Source organism: Eurosta solidaginis, chromosome 1, assembly GCF_040869045.1.
Source record: "Eurosta solidaginis isolate ZX-2024a chromosome 1, ASM4086904v1, whole genome shotgun sequence".
Classification (NCBI taxonomy): domain Eukaryota; kingdom Metazoa; phylum Arthropoda; class Insecta; order Diptera; family Tephritidae; genus Eurosta; species Eurosta solidaginis.
This window is the reverse complement of record NC_090319.1, coordinates 116,444,528-116,460,508: the sequence shown is the minus strand read 5'-3', so window position 1 is coordinate 116,460,508 and position 15,981 is coordinate 116,444,528. Positions and strand designations below refer to the sequence as shown.

The 15,981-nt window shown below is 44.6% G+C and overlaps 1 protein-coding gene across 5 annotated transcripts in view; it reads left to right on the top strand.

Moving 5' to 3' along the window:
• The window catches only part of LOC137236756 (meckelin), a 215,467-nt gene that overhangs the window by 28,298 nt on the left and 171,188 nt on the right, over positions 1 to 15,981 (top strand). The window lies entirely within an intron of this gene.

The window sequence follows — 15,981 nt, the reverse complement described above, 5'->3', positions numbered from 1 at the left end:
GGAAATCCCTAAAGACCTTTGAAGTTGCGCGGGAATGATGCCATCCGGGCCGGGTGACTTATAGGGCTTGAACGAATTTATAGCCCGTGGATTGGCTACTTTTGGCAATAAATCCCAGCTACAAAGGCCACTAAGTGTAGCTATGGTATTTGAAGGAATCAATGCTGAGGAGTATATTTTTCACTCTGATAGCGACAAAACAACAACAAAAGTGGAAGAAAAAAACGAAACACCGCCGACAGTGACGAGCACAATATCTGCACAAACATCGACAATGGCATCTCAGCTGGAGTCACAGGAGGCACGCATTTCAAAATGGCGACGCAACTGTCATCTCAATTGGAAGAACAGAAGACATATATGTCATCCCAACTGGAAGCGCAAGAGGCACGTAAATCTGGAATGTCGACACAAGTTTCGGAACAGGTATCACCGCAGCTCTTTGCGAAACTGGAAGAGCAAAAATTTTACAACTCGGGGACAAAATTTATGCCGAGATAGCAGCGTTGAAAGGTCTTATGCAATAGTTACAACTAAATCGCCCAGCTGTCCCAGTGAGCAATCCGAAGGTAAAAAACTCCATCTTTTGACGGCTCTGTTCCTTTCCAGGTATTTAAGCTACAGTTTGAGAAGACCGCAGCAGTGAACAACTGGAATGCTGAAGATAAAGTTGCAGCTCTATTCGTAGCATTGAAGGGGTCAGCAGCCGCAACAGAAGAATAATGGTGCAATCAAATGTTTTAAGTGTGGAAAGCCAGGGCACATTGCACGTCATTGCAGCTCCGGTCCTGGTAGTTCCAACTTGGCTGATCGTAAACGTAAAGCTGGAGGAGAAAAGCAAGGGCGAGTCAGATGTAAAGATCGAAAACTTGCCGCAGCTACTGAATGTCCTGTGATATCTGTGTCGCAAATTGGTAGAAAATCGAGCAGTCTTACTGTCAGAGGGAATGTGGATGGCAAAGAACGTGTACTAACTGTAGATACGGGCGCATCTCATTCCTTAATCCGATCCGACTTGGTCAACAGGAGAGTAAAACCGTTACCTGGAGCAAGATTGCGTACGGTCACTGGCGAGTATAACCAAGTACAGGGTGAAGTGGTATGGGAAGTCTTGATTGGAAAGGTCACAGTTCTACACAAATTCGTTATGGCGGAGATCGTTGATGAAGTCATATTGGGAGTGGACTTCTTGGTTGACCATGACATCACGATTGATATGCAGAGAAGGGTGATGCGTTATAAGAACCAGGATATACCATTTAGCTTCAGTTTGGAGAAAGGGTTCAGTAGTACTGGTGGAGAAGACCACGAAAGTCAAAGGCAAAGGTTGATGGATGAATGGGCCAAATAAAGCAAAATCAAAAGTACCTGCGAGAGAAACACTGGCATTGACAAAACCTAATGGACGCACAAAAACGAAGCAACGAATTTGCCAGAAAGAATACGAGGGTAGTTTCAAGCCGGAGCGCACTACTGTTGTGAAACGTGGGAACGATACTGATTATGCGAAGCCAATCCGTCAAGCGCAAGCTCAGTAGTTCATTGGCCAAATAATAGAGTGTGAGGCAACGGCCCAGGGTAATGAGTAGTAAGATGAAACACAGGTAGGACAAGAAAAATAATTCGGAAGGTTTCTTGGAGGGAGATTTGGTACTGTTATCAACCCTCACCGGCAGGAAGGTGTACCATCCAAATTTCGGTGCAGTTGGGAAGGCCCGTACAAAGTTGTGAAGAAGATCAGTGACACCATCTACCGCATACAAACCATGGGGAAACCACGAAGTAGAAGACTGGTACATTTGAAGATGCTAGCGGCGTTTAGATCGAGAGATTTGTCTGATCGGGACGATCAGACTTAGGTGGAGGGCAGTGTGACGAATACTAGCGACACTAAGGGGTACTATCATCTCTAAGCTGATACTGAGCAGTGACTTGTATACACATAACCAAATTAGTCATTATGTCTACACATATGTACGCAGCGGAGAAGCAACTATGTGGTCAAATGAGCAACTATTCCCACAGAGGTCGCGTCACACAGAACACAGAACACGTTACCCAACACTCCACACTTGACACAAGCAGACAAATACACACATACACATAGACACTTATTGTAACACAACACACCACACCTGTCAACCTCTTGTTTACATGTTTATCAGAATTTTGCGAACATCAACGCGACAACACGTCGATCTATTGTGCCGCCAATAAAGTGCTTTGCTTCGCCCCAAACTCGTGCGTTACGATTTATTTAAATTTGCAATCGAAGTAAGTAGTGCCGTGCAAGTGCCCCTTGGTCTCTCTTAAGTGAGTGAAGCGCCCCAAAGTCCCCTAGCCCTTAGAACCCGGAAACACTGCGCGAGTGCGAATGCCCCTGAGCCCATACCCAATTCTTTATCCTGAAAGTATGCAATGGTTTTGCAAGTATCGCTCACAAACACAAGCGCATGGGGTTTGAGAGAAGCTATAAAATCATGCATCTGTAGTTACAGCTGATTAATTTTATAGTTGATAACTAACTAGTAAGTTCTGGAAATAGAAAAGATGTTTCGGCTACACCTGCAGAAATGGTTTATGGTCAAAACTTACTGTTACCTGGTGAACTTTTTGTCTCGGAAAATGAAAACTTAAGTTCATCAAATGTCTTAAATAGTTTGCGTGAATACTTTAAAAATTATAGATCGAATCTAGTCCATCATCAAAATTCTTCTAATATTTTTATTCCAAAGGACTTAAAAGATTCTAAGTTTGTTTTTGTGTGTGTTGTAAACAAACATGCCTTACACTATCCATATGACGGTCCTTATAAGGTTATCGAAAAAGACATAAAAAATTTCAAGGTTGAAATAAATGATGAAATAAAAAATATTGCTGTTGATCGTTTAAAACCAGCATTTATTGATGTTGCAAAAATTCCTAACATTAAAACGAAAAAGAAAGTTACTTTTAATTTGTTTAACAATTCTCCAGAAGGGGAGTATTGTAGGGTACTTTTATTGTATTAGTTTTAATGTTTTAACTTTAATACAACTTTACTTCTGTTTTTACTTCGAATTGTTTTAATATTTATTAAGTTACTAGCAGACCCGGCAGACATTGTTCTGCCCTCAATTTGGTCTATCTGCATACATTTTAATAAGCTTTTTCCGTCTAACTCTGCCCTACCCCTCTACACTTTTTCCTAATCTTTTTATTCACTCCTCCCTCCATCTTTTTGGCTTCATATATCTCCATCTTCGTCTCATTCTATCTCTTTCTCAGTCTCCTTCTCTCTTTTCTCTTCTCTCAATTTTTTCTCATTCTTCTTCATCTCTTATTGCCAGTCCCAGAGGGTGGCATGTATTGTGACGAATATGAGTGACACTAAGTGATACTCACATCCCTAGTCTGATGCTAAGTAAATAAAGTCACAACAACAATAAAGCAGCAGTACTGAACTGTACAGCCTGTCAAACATTACATTACATATATACAACGAGAGGAGACAAAATCTCAAGGCTGTTGTTAAATTTTTGTAAAAAAGGGCTTAAATATTTCAGCGCACAAAAATAAAGGTCCGTTTGTCGCACCATCTGTGGACGTATGTAATATTTGTATAGTGTTAGAGAAAGCTTTAAGACAAGTTCTCAAGGCATGCCCAATTGGAAATGCAAAATTAAGTTTAAAAAATAAAATTTTTCAAAATACAAGTGATGCATTCTCCAATAGTATCATGGACGATCACATAGCCATCGAAAATTTATTTAGCAATGACATCCTTAATAATCACCGGACACTGCTGTGTAAGGAAGTAATACGTTTTTATTTGGATATTCGTTTGTTTTTTGAAACAAAAAAAGCACGGACGAAAAAGAATATGTTAGAAAAAAATTTACAAAATTGATATTACTTCAACACCAATAGCAGCCAGCCCAGTACTCATATTTTGTTTACTTCATAAAAAATTTACTTTATTAAAAAACTCAAAATAAGTGAAATTTTGAAAACGTTTATATACTGTTTCTAATTCACTTTAAATTATTTTTAAAAATGTTTAAAGAATTGCTTGTTGGGATGTATGTATAAGTATATTTTTAAACATTTATATTTGAATTTTTTTCATTTCAAAAATATGAATTCATCGCCTTGTTTTGTTTTTTTTAATATTTATGTAAATAATGTACTTTGTATGGCTGCATCCCATGTTTAAATAATAAATACATCAAGCCTTGTATTGTATTTGTTGGCCTTTTCATTGTTTAAACGACTAAACTGAGATTATATAACAATTAGTATACATAAGTTGTGTAAAGGGGATAGTGACCCGTTGCTGCCCCTTTAATACATTTTTTACACACGCTACTACAATTCACTAACACTAACAAAGCCCGCGCATGCCCAGAACCAGGCATGCTTAACAAACGAAACGAAATGATATCGTTTCGTTTGTTAAGCATGCCTGCCCAGAACATACATTTCCACAGTTTCAGCAAATAATGATTGACAGAAAATTTGCACATTAGGAAGATAGGAAGGTATTGATATAGAAGTCTAATCTAATCTAATTATCTAATCTAATCTAATCTAATATATATTATAAATGGGAGAGTTTGGATGTTAAGATGTTTGGATGTTTGGATGTTTGTCCAGACGTTTGTCTTTGTGACTCAATCACGCAAGAACGAACGGCTGGACCGATTTGGATGAAATTTTGCACACACATAGCCAATAGTCTAGAAGGATCTACTAGCTATATATTTTTCAAAAGGGGCGTGGTCCCCGCCCCCTAGGAACAGTTATAATTTAATTATTATATTTTTTCGTTTTTGCGACAGAATCACGCCAGAATGGCTACACGGATTTTGATGAAATTTGGGACACAGACAGCAGTCTACTAGCGAAATTATTTTCGAACATGGAAAGAGGGGTGGGGGTCCCACGACCCCTTCGAGAAATTATTTTTCAATAATTTTTACACATTATAACTTTACGTATACTGGCCTTCACCAATATCACAGACAAAAGGGGTCAAATAAGTCGAGAGCTTACAAAGTAAGCAGTGACACCCTCCGCCCGCCCCCCTTTATCACCACCTCTGGTCTAAAATCTATAAATTGTTATAACTCAATATAAATTTTCTCCTAAATCAATAGTTTTTGGTATCTGGTACTTACAGAACGAGATCTAGACAATTTTGGAGGAACGATCAGTGGTCCTCTCCCCTACTCCCGCCATCCGCCCTCCATCAATTGTTTTTATTAGCACGCTTTTATTAGCTTTACCTGTATGTTTCTATGTAACTTTTTATTCGCTCCAATGCGCCTGTTGCCTTATTAACATGGTTTTATCATTATCTTCACCTTATTTGTAATCCCGTAAGGGTCATATCGAGACCCTTCCGGGATCATTTCTGGATGGTTTTCGGGATCGGTCCGGGACTACGCCGGGGTAATTTCGGGACTTTTTCGGGACTATTTCGGGATCATTTTGGGACCCTTCCGGCATCATTTCTGTATAGTTTTCGGGATCCGTCCGGGATCCCGTCGGGGTTATTTTGGGACATTTTCGGGACTATTCCGGAATCATTTCGGGACTATTTCGCGATCATTTGGGGACCCTTCCGGCATCATTTCTGGATGGTTTTCGGGATCCGTCCGGGATCCCGTCGGGGTACTTTCGGGATCATTTGCGTACCTTCGAGAGATAAATTCTTGGTGGTTTCCGGGATCATTACGGGACTTTTTCGGGGTTATTTTGGGTCCCTTTATGCATCATTTCTGGATGGTCCTCGGGATTCGTCCGGCATCCCGTCGGGGTCATTTCGGGACTTTTTCGCGACTAATACGGGATCATTCGGCATCATTTCTGGATGGTTTTCGAGATCTGTCCGGGATCTCGTCGGGGTCATTTGGGGACTTTTTCGGGATCATTTGGGGGCTCTTCCGGCATCATTTCTGGATGGTTTTCGGGATCCGTCCGGGATCTCATCGGGGTCATTTGGGGACTTTTTCGGGATCATTTGGGGGCTCTTCCGGCATCATTTCTGGATGGTTTTCGGGATCCCGTCGGGGTCATTTCGGGACTTTTTCGCGACTAATACCGGATCATTTGGGAACCCTTTCGGTATCATTTCTGGATGGTTTTCGGGATCCGTCCGGGATCCCATCAGGGTAATTTCGGGACTATTAGGGGATCATTTGGGAACCTTTCCGGCATCATTTCTGGAAAATTTTCGGGATCCGTCCGGGATGCCGACGAGGTCATTTCGGGACTATTTCGGGATCATTTGGGATACCTACCGGCATCATTTCTGGATGGTTTTTGGGTTTCGTCCGGGATCCCGTCGTGGTCATTTCGGGACTTTTTCTCAACTAATACGGGATCATTTGCGGACCCTTTCGGCATAATTTCTGGATAGTTGTCGGGATCCCGTCACGGTCATTTCGGGACTATTAGGGGATCATTTGAGGACCTTTCCGGCATCATTTCTGAATTGTTTTCGGAATCCTTTCGGGATCCCGTCAGCGTCATTTTGGGACTTTTTCGGGGCTAATACGGGATCATTTGGGGATCCTCTAGGGGTCGTTTCGTGACTTTTTCTGTTTTATTTCGGGATCATTTGGGGACCCTTCCGGCATAATTTCTTGATGGTTTGCCGGATCCATCAGGGTCATTTCGGGATCATTTTGGGATCATTTGGGGACCCTCCGAGATCATTTCTGGATCCGTCCGGTCGGGATTTTTTTTTACTTTTCCGGGATAGTTTTTGGATCCTTCCGGGATCATTTCTGGATCTGTGCGGGATCCCATCTGGGTCATTTCCGGACTATTTCGGGATCATTTTGAGATGCTTCCGGAATCATTTCTGTATCGTTTTCGCGATCCGTCGTTGATTCCCTCGGAGCCATTTCGGAACTTTTTCTGGAGTATGTCGGGGTCATTTGGGTACTTTTTCGGGATCATTTGGGGGCTCTTCCGGCATCAATACTTTATGGCTTTCGGGATCCGTCCGGGATCCCATCGGGGTAATTTCGGGACTTTTTCTCGACTAATACGGGATCATTTGGGGACCCTTTCGACATCATTTCTGGATAGTTTTGGGGATCCGTCCGGGATGCCGTCGGGGTCATTTCGGGACTATTTCGGGATCATTTGGGGTACCTACCGGCATCATTTCTGGATGGTTTTCGGTATCCGTCCGGGATTTCGTCGGGGTCATTTGGGGACCTTTTCGGGATCATTTGGGGCTCTTCTGGCATCATTTCTGGATGGTTTTCGGGATCCGTCCGGGATGCCGTCGTGGTCATTTCGGGACTTTTTCGCGTCTAATACGGTGTCATTTGGGAACCCTTTCGGCATCATTTCTGGATGGTTTTCGGGATCCGTCCGGGATCCCATCAGGGTAATTTCGGGACTATTAGGGGATCCTTTGTGGACATTTCCGGCATCATTTCTGGATAATTTTCGGTATCCGTCCGGGATACCGACGAGGTCATTTCGGGATTATTTCGGGATCATTTGGGATACCTACCGGCATCTTTTCTGGATGGTTTTTGGGATTCGTCCGGGATCCCGTCGGGGTTATTTCGGGACTTTTCTCGACTAATACGGGATCATTTGCGCACCCTTTCGGCATCATTTCTGGATAGTTGTCGGGATCCGTTCGGGATCCCGTCGCGGTCAATTCGGGACTATTAGGGGGTCATTTGAGAACCTTTCCGGCATCATTTCTGGATAGTTTTCGGAATCCTTTCGGGATCCCGTCAGGGTCATTTCGGGGCTTTTTCGGGATCATTTAAGGATGGCTTTCAGGATTCGTCTGGGAACCCGTCAGGGTAATTTCTGGACTTTTCCGAGACTATTTCGGGATCATTTGGGACCTTCCCAAGATCATTTCTGGATGGATTTCGGGATTTGTCCGGGATGCCGTCAGGGTCATTTTGGGACTATTAGGTGAGCATTTGAGGACCTTTCCGGCATCACTTCTGGATGGTTTTCGGTATCCGTTCAGGATCCCGTCGGAATAATTGCGGGACTTTTTCGGGATCATTGGGGTCCGTTCCGACATCATTTCTGGATGGTTTTTGGGATTCGTCCGGCATCCCGTCGGGGTCATTTCTGGACTTTTTCTCGACTAATACGGGATCATTTGCGGGCCCTTTCGGTATCATTTCTGGATAGTTGTCGGGTCTTTTCTGAACTATTGGGAGATCATTTGAGGACCTTTCCGGCATCATTTCTGTTAGTTTTCGGGATCCTTTCCGGTTCCCATCAGGGTCATTTCGGGACTTTTTCGGCATCATTTAAGATTGGTTTTCAGGATTCGTCCGGGATCCCGTCAGGGTAATTTCTGGACTTTTCCGAGACTATTTCGGGATAATTTTGGGACCTTCCCAAGATCATTTCTGGATGGATTTCGGGATCAGTCCGGGATGCCGTCAGGGTCATTTTGGTATTAGGTGATCATTTGAGGACCTTTCCGGCATCACTTCTGGATGGTTTTCGGTATCCGATCAGGATCCCGTCGGAATCATTGCGGGACTTTTTCGGGATCATTTGGGGTCCCTCCCAAGATCATTTCTGAATGGATTTCGGGATCTGTCCGGGATCCCGTCAGGGTCATTTAGGGGTGCGTTCGAGATCCCGTCAGGGTCATTTCGGGGCTTCTTCGGGACTATATCGGGATCATTTCTGGATGGTTTATGGGATCCGTCCATGACCCCTTAAGGGTCATTTCGGGACTATTAGGTGATCATTTGAGGACCTTTCCGGCATCACTTCTGGATGATTTTCGGTATCCGTTCGGGATCCCGTCGGAATCAATGCGGGACTTTTTCGGAATCATTTGGGATTCCTTCCGGCATCATTTCTGAATGGTTTTCGGGATTTGTCCGGGATCCCGTCGGGGTTATTTCGGGACCTTTTCGGGGCTAATATGGAATCATTTGCGGATCCTCTAGGGGTCGTTTCGTGACTTTCTGAATTATTTCGGGAACATTTTGGGACCCTTTCGGCATAATTTCTTGATGGTTTGCCGGATCCATCAGGGTCATTTCGGGACCATTTTGGGATCATTTGGGGACCCTTCCGAGATCATTTCTGGATCCGTCCGGGATGCCGTAGGAGCCATTTCGGGATTTTTTGTTACTTTTCCGGGATAGTTTTTGCACCCTTCCGGGATCATTTCTGGATCTGTGCGGGATCCGTCCGCGATAGCGTGGTGGTCATTTCGTAGCTTTTTCTGGATAATTTCGCGATCATTTGGGATCCTATCAGGTTATCAGCTCATTTAGTTCTTTTTTTACTCAATTATAAAAATAAAATGCATTAGACAGAAAACAAAATTTTAAACATATAATAACCAGGCTAACGCGAATAGCCCATATATTTAAATTTCTCCTTGCGGACGGGGCCGCGGGTAAAGGCTAGTATATTATAAATGGGAAAGTTTGGATGTGAAGATGTTTGGATGTTTGGATGTTTATCCAGACATTTGTCTTTGTGACTCAATCACGCAAGAACGGCTGGACCGATTTGGATGAAATTTTGGATATAGTCTAGAAGGATCTACTAGCTATATATTTTTCAAAAGGGGCGTGGTCTCAGCCCCCTAGGAACAGTTATAATTTAATTATTATATTTTTTCGTCTTTGCGACTGAATCACGCCAGAATGGCTACACGGATTTTGATGATATTTGGGACACAGACAGTAGTCTACTAGCGAAATTTTTTTCGAACATGGAAAGAGGGGTGGGGGTCCCACGATCCCTTCGAGAAATTATTTTTCAATAATTTTTACACATTATAACTTTACGTATACTGGCCTTCACCAATATCACAGACTCAAGGGGTCAAATAAGTCGAGGGCTTACAAAGTAAGCAGTGACACCCTCCGCCCTCCCCCCTTTATCTCCCCCTCTGGTGTAAAATCTATAAATTGTTATAACTCAATATAAATTTTCTCCTAAATCAATAGTTTTTGGTATCTGGTACATGCAGAACGAGATCTAGACAATTTTGGAGGAACGATCAGTGGTCCTCTCCTCTACTCCCGCCATCCGCCCTCCATCAATTGTTTTTATTAGCACGCTTTTATTAGCTTTACCTGTATGTTTCTACGTAACTTTTTATTCGCTCCAATGCGCCTGCTGCCTTATTAACATGGTTTTATAATTAGCTTCACCTTATTTGTAATCCCGTAAGGGTCATATCGAGACCCTTCCGGGATCATTTTTGGATGGTTTTCGGGATCGGTCCGGGGTAATTTCGGAACTTTTTCGGGATCATTTTGGGGCCCTTCCGGGATCATTTCTGTATAGTTTTCGGGATCCGTCCGGGATCCCGTCGGGGTTATTTTGGGACATTTTCGGGACTATTCCGGAATCATTTCGGGACTATCTCGCGATCATTTGTAGACCCATCCGGCATCATTTCTGGATGGTTTTCGGGATCCGTCCGGGATCCCGTCGGGGTACTTTCGGGATCATTTACGTACCTTCGAGAGATAAATTCTTGATGGTTTCCGGGATCATTACGAGACTTTTTCGGGGTTATTTTGTGTCCCTTTAGGCATCATTTCTGGATGGTCCTCGGGATTCGTCCGGCATCCCGTCGGGGTCATTTCGGGACTTTTTCGCAACTAATACGGGATCATTCGGCATCAATAGTCTAGAAGGATCTACTAGCTATATATTTTTCAAAAGGGGCGTGGTCTCCGCCCCCTAGCAACAGTTATAATTTAATTATTATATTTTTTTGTTTTTGCGACTGAATCACGCCAGAACGGCTTCACGGATTTTGATGAAATTTGGGACAGAGATAATAGGCTACTGGCGAAATTTTTTTCGAACATGGAAAGGGGGAAGGGGGTTCCACGACCCCTTCGAATAATTACTTTTTAACAATTTTTACACATTATAACTTTACGTATACTGACCTTCACCAATATTACAAACTCAATGGGTGAAATAAATCGAGGGCTTACAAAGTGAGCAGTGATACACCCCCCCGCCCCCCCTTTATCACCCTTCTGGTGTAAAATCTATAAATTGTTATAACTCAATATAAATTTTCTCCTAAATGAATAGTTTTTGGTATCTGGCACATACAGTTTCTAATTAGCTTCTCCTTATTTGTAATCCCGTAAGGGTCATATCGAGACCCTTCCGGGATTATTTCCGGATGGTTTTCGGGATCGGTCCGGGATCCCGCCGGGGTAATTTCGGGACTTTTTCGGGACTATTTCGGGATCATTTTGGGACCCTTTCAGGATCATTTCTGTATAGTTTTGGGGATCCGTCCGGGATCCCGTCGGCGTTATTTTGGGACATTTTCGGGACTATTCCGGAATCATTTCGGGAGTATTTCGCGATCATTCGGGGACCCTTCCGGCATCATTTCTGGATGGTTTTCGGGATCGGTCCGGGATCTCGTCGGGGTAATTTGGGGACTTTTTCGGGATCATTTGGGGGCTCTTCCGGCATCATTTCTGGATGGTTTTCGGGATCCGTCCGGGATCTCGCCGGGGTCATTTGGGGACTTTTTCGGGATCATTTGGGGGCTCTTCCAGCATCATTTCTGGATGGTTTTCGGGATCCGTCCGGGATCCCGTCGGGGTAATTTCGGGACTGTTTCGCGACTAATACGGGATCATTTGGGAACCCTTTCAGCATCATTTCTGGATGGTTTCGGGATCCGTCCGGGATCTCGTCGGGGTCATTTGGGGACTTTTTCGGGATCATTTGGGGGCTCTTCCGGCATCATTTCTGGATGGTTTTCGGGATCCGACCGGGATCTCGTCGGGGTCATTTGGGTACTTTTTCGGGATCATTTGGGGGCTCTTCCGGCATCATTTCTGGATGGTTTTCGGGATCTGTCCGGGATCCCGTCGGGGTAATTTCGGGATTTTTTCGCGACTAATACGGATCATTTGTGAACCCTTGGCATCATTTCTGGATGGTTTTCGGATCCGTCCGGGATCCCGTCGGGGTCATTTCGGGAATTTTCGCGACTAATACGGGATCATTTGGGAACCATTTCGGCATAATTTCTCGATGGTTTTCGGGATCCGTCCGGAATCCCATCAGGGTAATTCGGGACTATTAGGGGATCATTTGGGGACCTTTCCGGCATCATTTCTGGATAATTTCGGATCCGTCCGGGATGCCGACGAGGTTCATTTCGGGACTATTTCGGGATTATTTGGGATACCTACCGGCATCATTTCTGGATGGTTTTTGGATTCGTCCGGGATCCCGTCGGGTCATTTCGGGACTTTTTTTCGACTAATACGGGATCATTTGCGCACCCTTTCGGCATCATTTCTGGATAGTTGTCGGGATCCGTTCGGGATCCCGTCGCGGTCAATTCGGGACTATTAGGGGGTCATTTGAGAACCTTTCCGGCATCATTTCTGGATAGTTTTCGGAATCCTTTCGGTATCCCGCCAGGGTCATTTCGGGACTTTTTTCGGATCACTTAAGGATGGCTTTCAGGATTCGTCCGGGAACCCCTCAGGGTTATTTCTGGACTTTTCCTAGACTATTTCGGGATCATTTTGGGACCTTCTTAATATCATTTCTGGATGGATTTCTGGATTTGTCCGGGATGCCGTCAGGGTCATTTTGGGACTATTAGGTGGTCATTTGAGGACCTTTCCGGCATCACTTCTGGATGGTTTTCGGTATCCGTTCAGGATCCCGTCGGAATAATTGCAGGACTTTTTCGGGATCATTTGGGTCCCTTCCGGCATCATTTCTGGATGGTTTTTGGGGATTCGTCCGGCATCCGGTCGGGGTCATTTCGGGACTTTTTCTCGATTAATACGTGATAATTTGCGGGCCCTTTCGGTATCATTTCTGGATAGTTGTCGGGATCCGTTCGGGATCCCGTCAGGGTCTTTTCGGAACTATTAGGAGATCATTTGAGGACCTTTCCGGCATCATTTCTGGGTAGTTTCGGAATCCTTTCGGGGTACCGTTAGGGTCATTTCGGGACTTTTCGGGATCATTTAAGGATGGCGTTCAGGATTCGTCCGGGAACCCGTCAGGGTAATTTCGGTATCATTTTGGGACCTTCCAAGATCATTTCTAGACGGATTTCGGGATCAGTCCGGGATGCCGTCAGGGTCATTTTGGGGACTATTTGGTGATCATTTGAGGACCTTCCGGCATCACTTCTGGATGGTTTCCGGTATCCGTCCGGTATCCGGACGGGGCCATTTCGGGACTATTTCGGGATCATTTGGGGTACCTACCGTCATCATTTCTGGATGGTTTTCGGTATCCGTCCGGGATCTCCTCGGGGTCATTTGGGGACCTTTTCGGGATCATTTGAGGGCTCTCCCGGCATCATTTCTGGATGGTTTTCGGGATCCGTCCGGATCCCGTCGGGGTCATTTCGGACTTTTTAGCGACTAATACGGGATCATTTGCGGGCCCTTTCGGCATCATTTCTGGATAGTTGTCGGGATCCGTTCGGGATCCCGTCACGGTCATTTCGGGACTATTAGGGGATCATTTGAGGACCTTTCCGGCATCATTTCTGGATAGTTTTCGGAATCCTTTCGGGATCACGCCAGGGTCATTTCGGGACTTTTTCGGGATCATTTAAGGATGGCTTTCAGGATTCGTCCGGGAACCCGTAAGGGTAATTTCTGAACTTTTCCGAGACTATTTCGGGATCATTTAGGGACCTTCCCAAGATCATTTCTGGATGGATTTCGGGATTTGTCCGGGATGCAGTCAGGGTAATTTTGGGACTATTAGGTGATCATTTGAGGACCTTTCCGGCATCACTTCTGGATGGTTTTCGGTATCCCTTCAGGATCCCGTCGGCCTAATTGCGGGACTTTTTCGGGATCATTTGGGGTCCCTTCCGGCATCATTTCTGGATTGTTTTTGGGATTCGTCCGGCATCCCGTCGGGGTCATTTCGGGACCTTTTCTCGACTAATACGGGATCATTTGCGGGCCCTTTCGGCATCATTTCTAGATAGTTGTCGGGATCGGTTCGGCATCCCGTCAGGGTCTTTTCGGAACTATTACGAGATCATTTGAGGGCCTTTCTGGCATCATTTCTGGATAATTTTCGGGATCGTTTCGGAGTCCCGTCAGGGTCATTTCGGGACTTTTTCGGGATCATTTAAGGATGGCTTTCAGGATTCGTCCGGGAACCCGTCAGGGTAATTTCTTGACTTTTATGAGACTATTTCGGGATCATTTTGGGACCTTCCCAAGATCATTTCTGGATGGATTCCGGAATCAGTATGGGATGTCGTCAGGGTCATTTTGGTATTAGGTGATCATTTGAGAACATTTCCGGCATCATTTCTGAATGGTTTTCGGTATCCGTTCAGGATCCCGTCGGAATCATTGCGGGACTTTTTCGGGATCATTTGGGGTCCTTCCCGAGATCATTTCTGGATGGATTTCGGGATCTGTCCGGGATCCAGTCAGGGTCATTTAGGGATGCGTTCGAGATCCCGTCAGGGTCATTTCGGGACTTCTTCGGGGTCGCGATCATTTCTGGATGGTTTGCGGGATCCGTCCAGGACCTCTTAATGGTCATTTCGGGACTATTAGGTGATCATTTGAGGACCTTTCCGGCATCACTTCTAGATGATTTTCGGTATCCGTTCCGGATCCCGTCGGAATCAATGCGGGACTTTTTCGGAATCATTTGGGATCCCTTCCGGCATCATTTCTGGATGGTTTTCGGGATTTGTCCGGATCCCGTCGGGGTTATTTCGGAACCTTTTCGGGGCTAATACGGGATCATTTGGGGATCCTCTAAGGGTCGTTTCGTACCTTTTTCTGTTTTATATCGGGATCATTTGGGGACCCTTCCGGCATAAATTCTTGATGGTTTGCCGGATCCATCAGGGTCATTTCGGGACCATTTTGGGATCATTTGGGGACCCTTCCGAGATCATTTCTGGATCCGTTCGGGATACTGTAGGAGCCATTTCGGGATTTTTTGTTACTTTTCCGGGATAATTTTTGGACCATTTCGGGATCTGTGCGGGATCCCATCTGGGTCATTTCCGGACTATTTCGGGATCATTTTGGGATCCTTCCGGAATCATTTCTGTATGGTTTTCGCGATCCGTCGTGGATCCCCTCGGAGCCATTTCGGAACTTTTTCTGGAGTATGTCGGGATAATTTAGGGGCCCTTCCTGGATATTTTCTGGGTGGTTTTTGAGATCCGCCCGGCAGCCCGTCAGGGTCATTTCGGAACCTTTTCGGGATCATTTTGGAACACCTTCAGGGATCATTTCTGTGTGGTTCTCTGGATACGTCTAGGATCGTGTCGTTGTCATTTCGGGTTTTTTTGGGACTATTCCGGAAACTTTTGAAAACTCTTTCGGGGCATTTCTGAATGGTTTTCGGGATCCGTCCACGATAGCGTGGGGGTCATTTCGTAGCTTTTTCTGGATAATTTCGGGATCATTTGGAATTCTATCAGGTTATCAGCTCATTTAGTTCTTTTTTTTTACTCAATTACAAAAATAAAATGCATTAGACAGAAAACAAAATTTTAAACAGATAACTTGATAAGCAGGCTAACGCGAATAGCCCATATATTTAAATTTCTCCTTGCGGACGGGGTCGCGGGTAAAGGCTAGTATATTATAAATGGGAAAGTTTGGATGTTTGGATGTTTTGTCCAGACGTTTGTCTTTGTGACTCAATCACGCAAGAACGGCTGGACCGATTTGGATGAAATTTTGCACACATATGGCCAATAGTCTAGAAGGATCTACTAGCTATATATTTTTGAAAAGGGGCGTGGTCCCTGCCCCCTAGGAACAGTTATAATTTAATCATTATATTTTTTCGTCTTTGCGACTGAATCACGCCAGAATGGCTACACGTATTTTGATGAAATTTGGGAGACAGACAGTAGTCTACTAGCGAAATTTTTTTCGAACATGGAAAGAGGGGTAGGGGTCCCACGACCTCTTCGAGCAATTACTTTTTAATAATTTTTACACA